Raw genomic sequence first — 19,761 nt, forward strand, 5'->3', positions numbered from 1 at the left:
AATCAATCGCCAACAATTAATTTAAATAAAGCATCAAAATACCAAACAATTACATCCACATAATAAACTGACATAGCAAAAATCACCATCAATACAAAGTGAGAAATGCCAAAAAAATTCATAATAGTGTATTGATTTGTACCCTAAAGTGGTACAGATTAATACATTATCAGTCAATGTACAAAAAATTAAAAATGTAAAAACCTGAAAAAAAAATACATTTACAAACATGCAATATTTTACTTACCATTAGAAGCGCTGGCCCTCCGACTCCCGGGGAAACAGGAAGCTCACGCACCAGGAAGGCATGAAACAGCATCCATGCAGGAAAAAGGCCTGATTTTTTCTAAGTCCTGTCTCTCTGCTTATCGCCAGCTTCTCCCCACCAACTTGCCAACTTTTCCTGGCGTTTGGATTTGGGGAGAAAATCGCCATTCTAGAGCGGCGCTAGGCGTCGATAACCTACTCGTTACTACTAGAATTGCACGAGTTGATGAACATTCTGAAAAGCGTCAATAAGTGGCTTATCACCGCTCAGTCGGCGATTTGGTTTTGTTCAAAGTTTTTTTGGCAAATCAGGCATTTATCGCCCACTTATCGACGTTTACTGAATCAGAGTAGGCATTTTGGCTGATAAGTGGTCAATAAGTGGCTTATGAACGCTTACTGCATGAGGCCCTTTGAAAGTATAACCATTTGTACTGCCTATCATTACACATTAAATAATAGGAAGGAATATTCCGCACACCCCATTTGTAATACATAGTTACATAGTAGAAGAGGTTGAAAAAAGACATACGTCTTTTACGTGCTACATTTAGATGACAGATACTTTATCCTATATCCGTACTTACAGTATATTGATCCAGAAGAAGGCAAATAAAAAACCAGGGACATATCATCTAATGATATCTCATAAGGTGAAAAATAAATTCCTTCCTGACTCCAAATATTGGCAATCAGATTACTCCCAGGATCAGCATATTTCCCATGTTTACTTATTTGGTCTATCCCTGTATACCTTTCCTTTCTAAAAATATGTCCAAACTTTTTTTGAACAAATCTATTGTATCTGCCATCACAGTCTCCATGGGTAATGAATTCCACACTGTAACTGCCCTTACTGTAAAGAACCCTTTCCTTTGTTGCTGGTGAAATCTCCTTTCTCCAAACTAAAGGGATGCCTCCGAGTCCTTTGTACTGTCTTTGGGATAAATAGTTATTTTGAAAGCTCCTTCTATTGTCCCCAATTATATTTATATATAGTTATCATATGCCCTCTTACACTACTCTTTCCTAATGTAAACAAATCTAAATTCGCTAGCCTGTCTTCATAGCATAAATCAGATTATCCATCCCCTTTATTCATTTGGTGGCACTTCTTTGCACTTTCTTTAGTTCCATAATGTCTCTTCTAAGGAGTGGTGCCCAAAAGTGTACTCCCTATTCAAGGTGTGGCCTTACTAATGCTTTATAAAGGTGCATAATTATGTTTACTTCCCTTCCATCCATTGCAACATATCTTGTTTGCCTTTGCAGCTACTGCATAACTTTGGGCACTATTGCTAAGTCTGCTGTCTACAAACATTCCTAAATCCTTCACCATCAAGGACTCTCCTAATGTATCCCCATTTAAATTGTAAGTTGAGTGTTTATTAGAACCTTACATTTATCTGTATTAAAACTTATCTGCCATTTTACCTGCCCAAGTTAACAGTCTATCCAAGTCTTTGTAGAGAGAAATTACATAGTGTTTTGATTCTACTATAGTACCTTACACAATTTAGTGTCATCAGGAAAGATGGATACAGAGAAAGTTGAGAATGTGATATAAGGAGGGGGGTCTGACGTAAAAAGCACTAAGCAGCCATTTTGCTCAGCATCCATCTTGGTTGCCTGATCTTGGCAGGCATTTTGTCCCTGTCTGTATTCTCATTTCTGTGTGTCATCCAACTTAATGTTTGTCTGCATGGAAGTTTGAGTTTGAAAGAAAGATGTTTTCTTCCTCTTGCTCTCAGAACATTTTGTTTATATTAAGCCATCTAGCTAGCTGCAAACCTTGAGACGGAGATAAGCCGTTGTGAAACTGAAATAAAGATAACAGTCATTTCTCACATTTAAAGTGGTAGAAATACAGAGGGAGGGTCTCACGGTCAAATGTACCCCTGTAAGAAATCCATAAACACAGGAGAAACTGAAAAGTTGCGTATATATAATAAAGGTTGCGAGCTTGCATAATTATTTTTTAGCGGACTCAATTAATTTTTGCAAATTTCTGTTATTAAACTAATGTTCTCATATTCATATTTTGTTTATCTTATACGCATATGTAATGACGCACAAGCCATTTAGATCATTGTGATTGGCATCTTCTTTCTTCAGGGGACTGCTGTTTCTAGTATCTGCAAAGAGTAGCATAAGATTGGAAGAGGGGGTAGCACCTTTGTGGATCATATCTTTGCAACATGTGACACACACATATATGATAACAAGTACCATTAACACACACTACAAAGCATTCATCAGTTTCGCTTCCAGTGATCCAAGCCATCCGCCTAGTCCCAAAGGATCCCATTCTATCACTTCCCTTTCTAAGTCTTTCTTGAATCTCTTCTATTTCATCTAGTTCATGCTGTAAATTGCCACTCTGATCTTGGATGAAAACACAGCATTGTTCTTTAATTAGGGCACATACACCTCCTCTTGAAGCTGAAACAAAGTCTAAAGCCATTCTGTTTTGTAAGACCATATGCCTAATCAGACCCTGTTCTTGGTTTAATGATGCAATGGCTGTAGTTGTGTGATTGAGAACATCATCTAATACATCTGCTGATGCATTGAGCCTGTCATATAGTAACCCAAACCCTACATCTGAAAATAAAATAGCACAAAACTCTTCTTTCCATAAACTACTTTTCAGCCCTGAAGTATTGGGTGTTTCTCTCTTGTTTCTGAAATGGCCTGTAGATAATTATTTGGTGATTGTGAAAGCAGGGACCACTTTTCCTAAGTAACAAGAGCCTGTCCATCCGCTTTGCAAGACTCTATAGGCCCACCTACCACAGAGCCAATAGAGTCCGCAGGGTAAAGAAAAATCTTTGCAAGCATTTTTTAATATACTAATTAAAACTGTAAAATTAAGGCTACATCCTCCCTGTAAATTTTTTGCTCTGGGCTGTAAATACATTTTTACACAGATTTCATTAGTTGGTGGAGGACAAATATATAATCACTGCGCTTCTCCATGTAAAGAGCATGCAGCTAGTGAAGGAAATGGCCATACAAATGTGCAAAACAGAAAGTGAATCCCTGCGCTTCTCCCTTTGGGATAGCAATCAATGGTTAATATAAATATATGTATGGTGTAAATACCTATAAGAAAAAAGGAGACTTTTGGTATACATCCTTTGATCAAATAATGCCAAGCCTGCTAAACACGTCAAGGTAAATCTCATTAGCAGGTCCCTACGCAAAATGCATACTAGTGTTATGTGAAATAAGCCCAGAAGGGGTTAAAATATCAAAGCATATGCTTATATAACATAGTGCAATTAAAAACTGGTATATACCAGTACAGATACTCACATGTAAGTGAAGTGAAATAAGGGGACCTTGCTACCACAGAGCCAATAGAGTCCGCAGGGTAAAGAAGAATCTTTGCAAGCATTTTTTAATATACTAATTAAAACTGTAAAATTAAGGCTACATCCTCCCTGTAAATTTTTTGCTCCGGGCTGTAAATACATTTTTACACAGATTTCATTAGTTGGTGGAGGCACATGACCCATAAATTTATTGTTGTTCCCAGTGTAATTTATGTAAAATCCACCTACTGGAAACTCATTTACTAATGGCATTCGGTTTAAAAGTTTAGAAAGGTTTCCTGTAAGCAAATTCAAATTGATGTTCCCTTCTCTAAATTCACCAGCAGTGCCTCAAGGGCCGCAAACAGGCCAGATTTTCAGGATTTCCCTACTTGAGCACAGCTGGCTCAATTAGTGAGTCAGTCATACTGAGCCACTAATTGAGCCAGCTGTGCTGAAGTAGGGATAAAGATCACACAAAAGCACCTTGCTCACCAGACATAAGAGAAAAACAATAACTGGTGCACAAGGGGTCACTAAAACTCCCTTAATGTTGCACTCTAGGTATAGAATAGTATATTGTACATAAAGTAACAGTTAAATAACTGATACCACAAATTCCAAAGTAGAAACAGACCAATTGTAAGGTCCCACAACCCCAAATATAACACGACAAAAATTATGTAACCTTTAATACAAAATAAAACCAGATGAAAAATGTAAAATGACAACTATAATATCAATTTAAATTTAAAAAGGTCCCCTTAGGGGCGAAACGGAGATATAGTGGAAATAAGTACTGGTATATTACTAGAAATGTACTACACAGGAGTTGCAGTAATGTAGAAACCAGAATATAATAACTTGGTTATAACCTCACTACAATATCATGCAATAGAGCAACAGCTAGATAACAAATGATCTCATCCTGCTAAGAGTAGGGGATAGCAATGGTGACTGAGTGATAGTATGTCACAACTAGATGCTATTCAATATCCCAGTGATCAGGCAAAGAATGGTAAAGTACATAACCACATATAGTGTAAACCAGACATTGGTGTAAATATAGTGTACACAGTATGTTATAAGGGCTGCAATTTGCCACATCCCATGGACTATGGTGAGCAGGAAGTATGCAACCTGACCGCCGAGTGGATGGGAGCAATGTTCCAATAGCCTGATACCAAAAACACCAGTTAGAAGGAATAGCTGTATGTGTACGCTCCGTTTCGGCCGCCGTGACCGTCAGTGTGATGACATCACTATGCCCCAACAACCGTTTTGCGCGTCTCACATGCTTCTTCACAGGGGGAGGAGGATTCATGTACAGATGGTATGTGGGAGTTTAAATGCCCGGAGGGCAAGTTTAACTGGGGTGTCAGCAACCAATAGTTGCGTGGGTGTGTGTGGAGGGGAGGGGTATGCTTCCCAACTCACAAAGTAATGATAGCTGAACAGCTGTAGGCTACCATGTAGCACAAAAGAAAGAAACAGTACCAGCACTGCAAAATTACACATAGGGGTAGGAGGAGCTAGCAAAAGTCAGAGACATGTCAACAAGTACAAGGAGATAATATGATGTAATATTATAGTAGGCTGCGAGGAACACAAATGTCAATATAGATGATACTGTAAAAATATATTATTTATTCACCATGAATACGTAATGGGATAGGCCAGTGGGTAACAGGTATAATGATGTAGAAATGTGCTACACTGTCGGAACCGCCTAATTAAAGTCAAAACGGATCCTTCTAATAGTTAATAGCATACTGTCAAAGCGTAGAAATAAAATCAATGAGTCAAGGGTTCAAAAAGTAACAAGATGAGTTTATCTGTACCAAGGCACAATTGAGAGAAAAGAATTCCAACAAGGAACTCAGGCCTCTGCCAACATATTGCTTGGTATCACATTTTTATACATTTAAAAATTAGTAATACGCCCCTTAAGGGTGCTGGCTTAGAGATAAATAATATATGATGACTTATACAAAAATACATATTGATATATAAATACTGTCGCGGCCGAGTTTATTCGAGCATTTGCACGGTCTCGGCCGCGACAGTAACCTGGCGCGCGCCGGGATGTCTCGGGCGCGCGCCGAAGCCTCGGAGGAGAGGCCCGCATATCGGGGCTTCCCCCTCTCCTCTCCGGGTCCGCCGGGTCCCCCGGAACGTCCCACCGCCGTCCCCCACATCCGCGGACACCAGGGCTCCCTCGGGGAGCCCTGGGCACGCGTACAGGCGGCACAGGCACCCTATGACGCGTGACCGCGCATCGGTGATGCACGGCACGCCGAGGGGCTGCGGCTCGCAAGCCGGGACATATCCCGGCTTGCGGAATGAGCCGCAGTCGAATAAAGTGTGCCGCCTGTGTATGCTTTACATTGCTATATTATTATCCTCTTATCACCATAATATGGGCCGCCCTTAACCTTGTGACATAAGGGAGTTACTGTGTCCAGCCCTGTGTGTGTACTGTAGCTGTCAGATAACAGAACCCAAGGTCAGCAGAATTATCTAAGGCAGGAAAAACCTCTTACGAATGCTATTTCAATTTGTGCATGCCTTGTAGGAATTACACAAGGGTGAGTTACATCCAGGACCGATACTCTGCAGAATCAAAGATTCACAGGAACAAATAAGCTTACATACAAGCAAACACTCAAAATGGCGGTTAGGCCAAAATGGAGGTGATGATAGCCACACACATTATCTCAATCTTCACAATACTGTATACCTGGATCCCACTAAGCTCATATTGATACACAGAACCTTATTGAGTACAATAAACCAAATTAATGTTATACCATGAAAAAAATGTGGACTTAAAGAAATGATGAAAAAAGAAAACCCTCATTAAGACCATGAGGAGATAAAGTGTTCAATGTGTGAATCCATTTGCATTCGCATTTCAGCAATTTACAGTCCTATTTGCTCTTGCGTGGGCCCCAAGGGACATGTGCAATACCCATAAAACATAGGGTAGTTGCATCTCCTTTGTGTGTACCGTTGACATGTCTCGCGACAGGTGTATCTTGTAGGTTATAGATTGAGCACAAATGCTCAAGTAAATGCACTTTGAAGGCCCTATGAGTCTCACCTTCATATTGCATACCGCACTTGCAAGTAATCAAGTACACTACCCCAGTGGTGAGGCAGTTGATGAAGGAATTGACCTGGTAAGTGATCTTAGACTCCGAGTCCATAAACTCCTTGCCAAGCCTAATAAATGGGCATGCCTTACAGCGGCCACACGTATAAGTGCCACGGGGTTTTGGTCCCAGCTATGTCCTAGCTGGTTGAGTCTGGTAATGGCTGTGGAACAGTCTGTCCTTCAGGCTTTTGCACGGCGGCATACCACCGTGGGTGTAGAATTTAAAACATGCGAAAAATCATGATCCTCCAGCAATAGATGCCAATGTTTACTGAGGATGTGGGGTAGCGTAGACCACTGATTGCTGTAAGTGCCTATGAAGCGTATCACACCTGAGTTGGTTTCATTAGTTTTAGCATGATCAGTGAGGAGTGATGGTCTTGGGGTATGTAGGGCTCGATGGAAGGCTTGCTTGATGATTTTCTTCCTATACCCCCTTTCGACAAATCAACTCATCATGTCCTTGGCCTGTATCCTAAACTCACTGATCTCTGAGCAATTACGTCTGAGATGCAAAAACTGCCCCAGGGCAATGCTGTTAATCATGTAGGATGGATGGTGACTATCTGCCATGACCAGGCTATTGGTGGATGTTGATTTGCGATAAATCGTGGTAGTTACACTGGCGACACACTTTATTCGAGCTCGGCTAGTCCCACGAATTCGGGTATACCCGGGTGTATTGAGGTTTGTGACTGTTTTCTGCCCGAGTGCATTGAGGTATTTTCCAGGCAGGGATTGAAGCATTTTATTCCCGCTGGCTGCAATACTGCACAGTATATATATATATACTGCATTACAATTCATGAATTTATGCCATCTGGTAGACACGCGAAGCATTGCAGCCTATTAAATCCTAATCATTATCATTTAACAGATCAGCCGCCCGTCAGCCAGGCATGAACCCAGGCTGGGAAGGCAAACGCAACGGGGCTTGTCAGAGGTGAGGAGCGGCGCATTCCAGGTATCTGCCAGGTACATACTGGGTATTTGCTCGAATAAAGTGTGTCGGTGCAGTAGTTTACCATCAGCCTTCCTATGGACCGTGATGTCAAGGAAATTGATTTTGGACCAATGGACCTCAAACGTGAGTCTAAGGTTAAAGGGGTTGTTGTTAAGTGTGTCAATAAAACTTCTCAATAGTTCCTCAGTGCCTGACCAGAGCATCAGCACGTCATCAATGAATCTGATCCTGAGATCAATATGATCCGTATACTTAGTGTTGGCCTCCACGAACACCACAGCCTCCTCCCACCAGCCCAGATATAGATTGGCGAAGGTGGGAGCGCATGTGGTGCATATGGCCGTGCCCTGGATCTGATGATAGATTTTCTTATCAAATAAAAATACATTTTTGGTGAGTACAAATCTTAACAACAAAAGAACAAAGTCGTTAAGGATGAAGAAGGATTTAGGAGTGCTTGTAGACAGCAGGCTTAGCAATAGTGCCCAATGTCATGCAGTAGCTGCATTTTCTAATTAAGGATTCCCCCAATATATCTCCATTTCATTTGTAAGTCGCCTTTTTATTCTTGCATCACAAATGCATAACATTACATTTATCTGTATTAAACCTCATCTGCAATTTACCTGCCCACGTTTCCAGTCTCTCCAAGTCCTTCTGAAGAGAAATTACATCCTGCTCTGATTCTATTACAGTACCTTACACAATTTAGTATTATCAGCAAAGATGGAGACTTTGCTCTCGATCCCAACCTCAAGGTCATTAATAAACAAGTTAAAAAGCAGGGGTCCCAGTACCGATCCCTGAGGTAGTCCACTGACAACTTTAGCCCAACCTGAAAAAGTTCCATTTATGACAACCCTCTGTTGTCTGTCCTTTAACCAGTTTTCAATCCAGGTGCATATATTATTACTGAGTCCAATTTTCTTTATTTTGTACACCAACCTCTTGTGTAAAACCATATCAAAAGCCTTTGCAAAATCTAAGTAGACCACATCAACTGCATTACCCTGGTCTAAATTCCTACTTACCTCCTCAAAGAAACAAATAAGTTTAATTTGGCAAGATCTATCCTTCATAAATCCATGCTGACTATTACTAATAAAAAAAATTTCCATTAGGTATTCCTGAATATTATCCCGTATTAAACCTTCAAGTAGTTTCCCTACTATTGAAGTCAGGCTTACAGGTCTGTAATTTCCCGGTTGTGATCTAGCTCCCTTTTTAAATATAGGCACCACATCTGCTTTACGCCAATCTTGTGGTACTGAGCCTGTGGAAATGGAGTCCTTGAATATTAAATATAATGGTTTTGCTATTACTGAGCTTAACTCCTTGAGAACTCTTGGATGTATGCCATCGGGGCCAGGTGCCTTATTAACTTTAATTTTTTCAAGTCGCTTATGAACTTCTTCCTCAGTTAACCAATTGTTCATTAATATGGAGGTTGTGGCTTCTTCCTGCGGCACTACTATTGAACTTGATTCTTCCCTGGTAAACACAGAGGCAAAGAATTTATTTAATACCTCATCTTTTTCCTTATCTCCAATAATCTGCCTACCCATCTCACACTGAAAGGGTTCTATATTTTCTTTTCTCATTTTTTTGTTATTAAGGTACTTAAAGAACTTTTTAGGGTTGACCTTACTTTCTATTGCAATCCTTTTTTTATTATCCATTTTTGCAAATTTTATTGCCCTTTTGCAATTTTTGTTACATTCCTTATAATTCTGATACGATGTCTCTGTCCCTTCTGACTTAAAGAATCTAAACGCCTTCCTCTTCTTGTCCCTTTCCTCCTCTACTTGTTTATTTAGCCACATTGGTTTTGAGTTATTTCTTTTATACTTATTACCCAAGGGTATACACTGATAAGTGTGCTTTTCTAAAAATGTTTTAAAGACTGCCCATTTATCTTCTACATTTTTCCCTGCAAAAACATCATCCCATTGTATTACTACTAGATTAGACCTCAGTTTATTAAAATCTGCCTTTCTAAAGTTTAAGGTCTTTGTTGAACCCAAGTAATCTGTTTTTTGATCATTTATTTCAAATGAGACCATGTTATGATCACTGTTACCCAAATGTTCCAGGACTTGAATATTTGTTATTACTTCTAAATTGTTTGATATGACCAAATCCAGAACTGCCCCTCTCCTGGTTGGTTCCTCAATAATTTGGGTCATATAATTGTCTTTAAGCACCCCCAAAAACCTGTTTCCTTTTGTTGTAATGCTAATCTCATTGCCCCAGGCTATGTCTGGATAATTAAAATCCCCCATTATGCAAACATGACCCAGTTTTGATGCCTTCTCCATTTGCAAAAGTATTTTAGCTTCCTCAATCTCACAGATTTTTGGTGGTTTATAGCATATTCCCACAAACATTTTCTTTATACGTTTATCTCCACTGCTAATTTCTATCCACAAAGTCTCTACATTTTCATCATTCCCTTCATAAACATCATCCCTTACAGTATAATAGGTTTTAGATCCGGTTTAACATATAAACATACTCCACCTCCCCTTCTATTTGTTCGATCCTTCCGAAAAAGAGAATAACCCTCTAAATTAACAGTCCAGTCATGAGTTTCATCCCACCATGTTTCAGTAATGTCTATGATATCATACTGCTCCCTTGCAGCTATTAATTCAAGCTCTCCCATTTTATCTGTCAGGCTTCATGCATTAGCAAGCATGCATTTAAGTTTTTTTCAGCCTGTACTATTATCTGCTCCTTCCTTTCTGCTCCCACTTGGTTTAATCTTTAGAAGTTTTCTAGTATTATCTGTAATTACTATGGGTGTCTCACTGCTTGTCAAACTTGCACTTGCCCCCATTCTACCTCCATACCACATTGTATCCTCATCTATTCCATTTAGATCATTATCTGTTTCATTCCCCTCCCCCCTCCATCCTAGTTTAAAATCTCCGCGGTATGCTAAGGAGCCCAGGTTTGAGGTTAGCGCCTGCTCCGTGCGATTCAGGATGCAACTTCTGCCCTTTATGCAAAGTTCTGGCATGTCGGGAATAGGTGGGAGAAATGTTCCCACGGGCGTATTGGTTATGCATCTTAGGTATGGGACCCTGAACCCCACAAAAATGCCTGCTTCTCCTTAGGAGATTCACCTGATTCCACTATGAAGAAAAATCCAAGGTTAGCATCAGCGGTTCCAGAGTGTGATGGGTTAAACTACATTGCAACGAAGATTGATGCCCTCTTCGGGAATTCGTTAGAGCTAAGGGTTCACGAACAAACACTGTAAGGACTGAATGAACTTTGTCCATTTGGCTGAGAGAGAGGGCTGGCAACTTGTGCCCCTAGCCAGGAATTGCTACACGGATCCTTTTGCGCATCCACTTGCATGCGTGCAGGGGTGTCCAGCGACTTTGTTTCGTTCCAAGGACATAAGTTTTTGTTCCCCCATCCCAGTGTTTTATTAAGTGTATATTGTGAAGATTCTGTATGTTTGTCTGAAAATAAATAAATTACAATTTATTTTACTCATCTTGTGTGCTCAGTCCAGAATCCCGGTATTAATGTGTGCATAAGTCTTGGTCTCCCGTGACAATAATTAATGTCAACATGTATACATGTAAACTGCATTACTAAGAAGCATATCAAAATACAGGCAAACATTCAACATATTGTGCCAGGCAAGTGATGGTGTTAAAAATTGGTGCTGTGTGATGTAGTGCATGTGCGTTCAGAGTGTTCTATTCGTGCATGTGCTGGGGTTTAATGTAAAATCTTATCATGCATACGCGTCAACAAATATGTTCCATAACAATTCTACACAGAGTCGTTTAAGTTTAAGTCCCTCTCCTCCCCCTCTCCCCAAAGAGCATGGACACATGAGACTAATGGACTTTGGCAACGCAAAAAAATGTTCAATTAGCACATTTAAAGCACTTCAAGTAATCTGTAAATACCTATAAGCTTCTATTCCCAGGTTCATCGTCATCTCCTGTTTTTTGCGGTCAATAATAATGAAGCCATTTCTGCTAGAGAAAGGACATACATGTTTTGTTATCTCTGTTCGTTATAATGTATCTAATTGTCAGGTACATATGTTAATATTTCATCCAAACATTTTCTTTAGATATTAACACAGAGTACATAATGTTAAACAAAATAGATTTAATGTTAAACTTTAATGTACGTACATTTTTAGAGATGTCTTCAATGATGATTCGTTTAATATGACTGAAAATTAAGAAACACCAAATGTTAACGCATACACAACACAAAAATTAACATAACACTTGTACATGCTCAACATAGTCCTCTCATGCACACATGTTACTCATGTTATTACATGTTTTTATACAAGATCATTGAGCTTCACATACCTTAGCCAGATGTGTTTGTACACTCGGGCAAAGAAGTTGCTTATAGGCATCCCTATCCTAAGATAATAATATTTGTAAAATGTCATTGTAATAAACATGAATGAATGTATATATTCATGTTAACATATACATTGTTGCTTACCTGAAAAATAGTTGTTTATCACATTCAGACGTGTCTCCACCCCACTGGCTGTTTGCTCCTGATCCCCTGCAGCATGGACAGGAGGGTCCTCCTTCAGACCCTCCCATATGTCGTCTTGAAGATTATGACGCAGTGCAACATTGTGCAGAATGCACCAACAAATCACTGTGTCAGACACCTTTTTAGGCCTGTACTATAGGGCACCACCTGAGTGATCCAGACATTTAAACCGACTTTTCAACAGTCCAAATGTCTTCTCTATAACAGACCTAGTGGTTACGTGTGCCACATTATATCTTTCCTCTGCTGGGGCTTGAGGGTTAGCCAGTGGGATTAAGAGCCATGGTCAGAGCCCATATCCTGGGTCACCTATAAAACATCATATTCAAATAATTAAAAAACATAGTACCATGTAAAAATATTTCTACTTATATATTGTTTTAGACACACTAGTTCTATGATGTCAAACATATTGTATATCTAACTTATGAGGTGTTTATCCATATCTGAGAGGATCATAAAACATTCAGATATCTGTATTTGAAACCTTAATAAATCATATTATTTAATGACATTAAACATCCATAGTAAATTTAATAATAAATGGCAGGTTTGGATGTTAGATAGGTAGTATTCAAATATGGCTCATCTTATTTTTTAACATAACAGATGTATTGTATGTCAAATACACATGGATTTTTTATTAACAAAAATCTAATCTACATTCTAACAATTAAGTTTAAAAAATATTTATGTACTTTTGAGTATTTGACAAAATGGATGTGATAATTAAAATAACTAAACTTATAAAACAAACAACATTACCACAAAATGTTGCCTAACAGTGAAATGAATTATTTATACTCACACACCAGCCAACCATGCCCAAAATGACCTGTTTCAAATGCATGGAAGACAGATGAGTTCCTCAGGATAGAGGAATCGTGGCCGGAACCTGGAAATCTGGCTACCACGTTCAGAATTTTCATGTAGGCATCGCATACGACCTGCACATTCATGGAGTGAAAGTGCTTCTGTAAGGTATCGGGGAACACGTTCTTTGCAACGGGTTCCCTCCTTATCTGTCTCATCTCAGACCCATGCTCTGGCACCAGCGCATGCGCACGCACGCGCAGCTCTTCTAGTGTGCCATGTAGCTTAGCTCTGCCCCCTAAGATGTGACGCGCTTCTCTCATGTGTGGCACGCACACATCACGACGTGCACCGCTCCCTAGCTACGTGCCAAGTATTCATTAGCCCACTTGTCTCCTGCAGCCAATCCTTGCCTCCGCAGAGGCCGTGCCTCTACTCCACCTCCCTAGCTACTGGTTCCTGTTTCCCATAAGTACACCTGCTCTCACTCCCAGTCATTGCTGAGCATAACTTCCTCTAGCCTTGAGCGCCTATGTCCATTGTGACCTGCTCCTTGCCTTGTGTTTACCTTGCAGTTTAACCCTTCGTGTACCGACCCGGCATTACCTTGGAATCTCTCTGGATACTGACCCTAGCTTGCCCTCGACCTTGTGGGAATCTCCAACCCAGACCACGGCTATACAGACCTCAATATTCTAACCTCTTCAACCCCAGACCACGGCTATATGGACTTCCATGATTCTGATCTCTCCAATCCCAGACCATGGCTAACAGACTTTAACTACTCTGAAATCTCCACTCCAAGACCGTGGCAAGTATTGAATAACCCACTCTCTCCAACCCAGACCCGGCTACATTTGACAATCCACCTGCCAGGCAAGCTCCCGCTGTTGTGGGTGCGTGGTTTGCTACTTCCAAACCTCAGTACCGGGGTCCAGTCTTGCTCATGGGCAGCGCAAGCATTACAGTTTCCTATTACGGTACACATGCTCATCTACAGTCGGTGGAGTCAAAGCAACATGTGTGCAATCGATTGCACCCATCACGCATGGTAGCCCGGCTATGGTGTAAAAGCCATTCCTGATTTCCAGCCACTCTGTCTGCTCTCTAGGAAAATGTATATAATGCCTAGCGCATCTAGTTAGTGCACATAGAAACTGGCTAAGGGCCCGCGAGAATGATGACTGCGAGACCCCGCCTATTGTTCCCACAGTTGTCTGAAAAGATGCAGAAGCAAGAAAATGTAATGAGCACAGCATTTTAACAAGCCCAGGGACTGCACGACCTCTGGCTGTTACAAAATCTAAATCTTCTCTTATCTTGTCATAAAGAGATAAGATTGCTGCGCAGCTAAAGCGATATCGACTAATTATCTCCTCATCCGTAAGCCCGTCCAAACAAGTTAAATCACGATGTAGACATGGACGGGGCACCACGTCTCTCCTGTCCCCTCTCCCTCTCCCTTGCCCTCTCCTATCCGCGCCCTCTCCTCTCATCTCCTCTCTCCCCTGTCTCTCCTCCAAAACTAGTCTTCTCCTTCTCAACATTATCTCCTCTATCTCCATCTCTGAAAACGCCATCTCTACCTCGAAGTAAGTGTGCAATTAATTTAATTTAAGTAGCTACTGTATGTGTGTAGGTCACGTGTCTTAATTAATTTCAATTAGTTACAAAAGTAATTAAAAAACAGTAATATATACTGTAAGTTCAATGTGTGTCTAGAAAATCTGAATATGTATTAATTAGCTATTCAAATATATTACAATATGACATATTTTTTACACGTGACGTCAATCTTCATATACCTTGGTTAATAACTACATTTAAAAAAAACAATAATAATTGGAACGTACGCAACAGTCAGCAATGGGGGTAGTTTTTTTTTAATTAGTGACCATTGTTACCAAATCATTTACGTATGTTGATTTGTAAAGCCGATTTTGAAATGTTCTATTTGTTTATAAAATTTTATAATAAAAATTATTATTTATGTGCATAAATTAAATATGCACAATTAAAACAGAATTGGTACACTGATGAGCGATCCGTTCTGTAATCAGTCACTTGATCAGGATTATTACATCACATTATTGCACAGCATTGTGGGAAATGTAGTCCTTGCATCTGTATGTGTGGCCAGTTACTAGATACAATTGGTATCCTAATAGAGAGAGGGTGGAGATGAAAAAAAAACAAATCAGAAGAGGAAGGGGATGTAACTTTGAAAATGCGTAATACATTAAAAACATTGTCAAATGACATGCCAAAAGTAGGGCCTGCTTATTTGTGATAGTAATAACAGTTATGCCAAAGTTTAATATATACAGGCATACCCCGGTTTGAGGACACTCACTTTAAGTACACTCGCGAGTAAGGACATATCGACCAATAGGAAAACGGCAGCTCACGCATGCGCCTGTCAGCACGTCCTGAACAGCAATACCAGCTACCTTCCTGTACCGAAGCTGTGCGCAAGCGGGGAGACTATAGAGCCTGTTACACATGCATTATTTACACCAGTTATGCACGTATATAATGATTGCAGTGCAGTACGTGCATCAATAACTGGAAAAAGGGAGTGCTTCACTTTAAGTACATTTTCGCTTTACATACTTGCTCCGGTCCCATTGCGTACGTTAACACGGGGTATGTATGTATATATGCATACGTTAATGCGGGGTATGCCTGCATGTATTTTTGTTATTGTAAGAACTGTACCTTTAAGAGGTTACGATAGCACTATCCTGCGAACGTAAACATTAATGTACCACGTAAAGAATCATAACATCAGCAAGTCATATCTCAACACATTAATAACTTGTGCGGGACACTATTAGGTCAATAAGTGAAACGCTTATATTGATTAAAAATAGTTCTTTTTAACCCTTTGCGGTCCAATTAATTTTCACTAAGTGCGCCAGCAAGTCTAATTTATTTTTTGGGAAAAAAAACACATACAGCTTTTTTTTACTGCACACACACTGCACACACTCACAGTGCGCACTGCGTACACTGCACACACTGCACACACTGCACACACTGCACACACTGCACACACTGCACACACTGCACACTGCGCACAGTGCACACTGCGCACACTGCACACACTGCACACTCCGCACACACTCACAGCGTACACTGCGCACACTCAAAGCACACTGCGCACACTCACAGCACACTACACACACTCACAGCACACTGCAAACACTGTGCACACTCACAGCACACTGCACACACTCACAGTGCACACTCACCACACACTGTGCACACTCACCGCACAATTCGCTCACACACACCCCGCCCCTACCTCCGATGTCAGCTGCTTTGTCTGCCTGTGGGGATTGGTGCGGCACTGTGGGGTGGGGAGCGGATCGGTGCAGGGTTTGGGGGGGGCGGATCGTGCAGGGCTGGGGGGGAGGAGGGGGGATCAGTGTGGCTGCTGAGAGAAGGGAATGCAGGGGACTTTTGCTGCTGCCGGTGCCTCACTCCACAACTTCCCCCCTCCTCCCTCCTCCCTCCTCCTCCCGATCCAACATTGGACCGCAAGTGGCAAAAAATTTTATCGGATGTATTCCGATATTGGACCGGAAAGGGTTAAGGCCACGGCATCACAAATCCTAAATAATATTGCACAGCTCCATAGTCTCCATACTTTAAAGCTATGATCAAATAAAGGCCTGATTTTTTCTGTCTCGTCTCGCCGCTCCTCGCCGCTCGTCCCCAGCTTCTTGCAAACTGTTTGTGCCGAGGAGATTTGGCGATAAATTCGCCATTTTTGAGCGGTGATCCGCTGTGAGATGCTGATCGGGGGAAATTGAATACAGCGAGTTTGAAAAACTGGCGATGAGCGGCGATATAGGGCTTCAGCGGTCAGTGGATTTTTTATTCCGCCAAAAAAAAAAGGCGAGTTTTCCTATTCTCGACAACTTCTCAGGGCTTACTGAATATCAATAGGCTTTTTGGCGAGATAGGGCTTATCGTTGCTTACTGCATGAGGCCCCTAGTCTTTGTTGTCCACCATCCCTTTGGAAGCTTTTTCTCTTCTAGAGATAGATTATAGTTAACATGATGTTTCCTTTTGTGATACAGATGCAGCGGCTGTTATTCGAACAAATCTCTAAATGGATTCTCGAGATATGCCCGTGATCCGTCTTGGAACTTGGGTCGGTGAGGCGCTGGCAGGTTTTTCAAAAGTGCTTTGCTCCGAATAGCAAAGCACTCAGCACGGAGTTGCCGGAGAAGCCTTCCTAGTTGAGACCAAGTTCTGCATTTGCGGCCAATTTCCAGCTTTTGCCTTGCTCGCAGTTAGCGGGAATAGCCAGGTATCTTCCCCAAGGAAGGTACCGTGAAGTTTCTGGACATGGAGCGGACAGGGTAAGTCTTCCGAAGCAGGCACCCTGCACCCAATTGAGGCTATAGATTCCCCTCACACCCAAGTTAAGTGTGTATTCTACTTTATTTTGTGTATAATTTGTATATCTGCTGGTCTCACTAGAATAAACCTAATTTATTTCACTATGTACCTTGTTCTGCCTAGTACGAAGGTAAAAATGTTAAAAGTGTTAAAAGTACTGGTCTCCCATGTCATTAATTCAGTAATTTTGCCTATTATTGTATTGTGCTGTACTGTATGGTTGTTGGGGGTAGAGGGGGTGCCCATTCATTCCCATTGAGCTTATCATTGCTCCCATTGAGGGCATAGGTAACCTCAATAGCAATGAATAGGTGTGTGCAAAGAACTTAGCTTCTAGTAGACATCCTTGTGGGAGCGGATGAATGGCAGCCGTCCAATGCAATGATGTCACCACAGCGTGTTTTGCGCCTTCATGATGCTTCATCAGGGGTTGGTCTAAAAGATCTTAAGGCGTGGTTTAAATACCAGAAGGCTCGAACCTTCATGCCAATCCAGATCGCATCAGGATATTGTTAATAAGCCAACCAATCAGAACATTGCATTACTAAGGCTACATACAAGGCAATACATATAGTACATGAAACATAGCATAACTACTAAACAAAAAACAAAGCACATAAATAAAAAGAAAAGCAATGTATGTAGCAATACAAATATTGCAAAAAAACATGAAAGCAAAACATAATTGCTGACACTATACAAAAATATATATAAATGACACAATAGAACAGCGGTATGCAAACTGGGGGGCGCGGGGTTTACAGAGGCCCCACGCACTTCCTGAAGGAACTTAAATTAAGTGCCTGGGAAGCGCGAAGGCCTCTGTAAACAGCACTTACCTTGGCACCGGTGGTTCCTGGAGGTGCGTCGCCATGGCAACTCAGTGTCAAATGACGCCGCAAGGTCATGTGACATCATGTTGCCATGGGTTTTCCTCAGTTGGTGCATGCCTAGTCACTTGAGAAAGACCTATTGGTCTAAACGTTGTGTAGCACAATAAATGAACTTTATTTAAAAAAATGTGGAGCATTGGATCCTTCCTAAGTATTGCCTTGGAACATACCTGACAGGTATCTTCTTGAACCAGCAGCACCGGTAAACTGTATACATTAATTTATCATTGTGGAGTGCAGTATAACCCCCTTTAAATTGCCATGGCAATGTGACATCATGACGCCAACGCCGGAGCCGAGGTAAGGGGGGTGGGCGGGGGCGTGGAGAGCAGGGAACAGCCAGCAGGGGGGCGTTGGGGAAAAAATTGCGCTCCCCTGCAATAGAATATATAAGTAAATATATATATATAGAATATGCACTGTCACAAATACACTCAACTAATAATAATTAATAATACAACAAATATTATATTGAATAATGAAACAGATATAAAAAATAATAAATATAACCATTGAATAAATCTAAAATAAATTAAAATATAATTATTATGAAAGCATCCACAATAAAGGATGTGATAAAAAAATTGATAAAATCTTGATAAATAATAATCAATCAATATCAGAACTATTCTCCATTAACATAGACAGCAAAGAAAATGCGAAATAGTAAACACTCTGAACACAGGATCTGGATGTCATACAGTTATAGATAAGGCAAATTCTATTTCAGGAATGGAACATCCAGGTTATGTAATTTTTTTATCTTTATCCAAATTACTTTGGGCATTTTTTATTCAATTGACATGTTCACCAATCCTTGTTTTGAGTGGCCTAATTGTCTTACCAACATACCATAAATTGCATGGACAATCTATGATATACACAACAAACGTTGTCAGACAATTAAATTGTGTAATACTGTGATATTTTCCAGTCTAACATCACATAAGCTTCTATCACGCGCCATGTATTTACACATAACACACTTTCCGCATATGTAGTTCCCCACTGGTTTAGATTGGAAGTTCTCATTTAAAGGTGCATTTAGGGTTACCCTTTTCAATGCACTGTGATCTAAAATGTTTGTAATGTTTCTGGCTTTTCTAAATCCTATTTTAGGTTTCCTTGTGATTTTATCTTGCAGAATAGGGTCCATTTGGAGGACACCCCAATGCTTCTTTAGGATCTTTATTACTCTTTTACCCTGCTTACAAAACCCTGTAATGAATAATGGTGTATCACCAAACTCATTTACTGTGGTTTTTGTTTCTTGGGGATCAGCAGTTGATCTCTAGGATAATCTTTGCTTTTCTGAATGGACCTATTAACAAGTGTTGAATCATAACCCCAATCAGCACATTTTTGGGCTAAAACTCCAGATT

At 40.6% G+C, this 19,761-nt stretch overlaps 1 protein-coding gene across 1 annotated transcript in view; it reads left to right on the forward strand.

The window, feature by feature from the left end:
- LOC142465969 (vomeronasal type-2 receptor 26-like) overlaps positions 1-19,761 on the forward strand; it is a 59,431-nt gene that overhangs the window by 31,023 nt on the left and 8,647 nt on the right. The window lies entirely within an intron of this gene.

The sequence above is a fragment of the Ascaphus truei genome, chromosome 1 (genome assembly GCF_040206685.1).
Source record: "Ascaphus truei isolate aAscTru1 chromosome 1, aAscTru1.hap1, whole genome shotgun sequence".
NCBI classification, from domain to species: domain Eukaryota; kingdom Metazoa; phylum Chordata; class Amphibia; order Anura; family Ascaphidae; genus Ascaphus; species Ascaphus truei.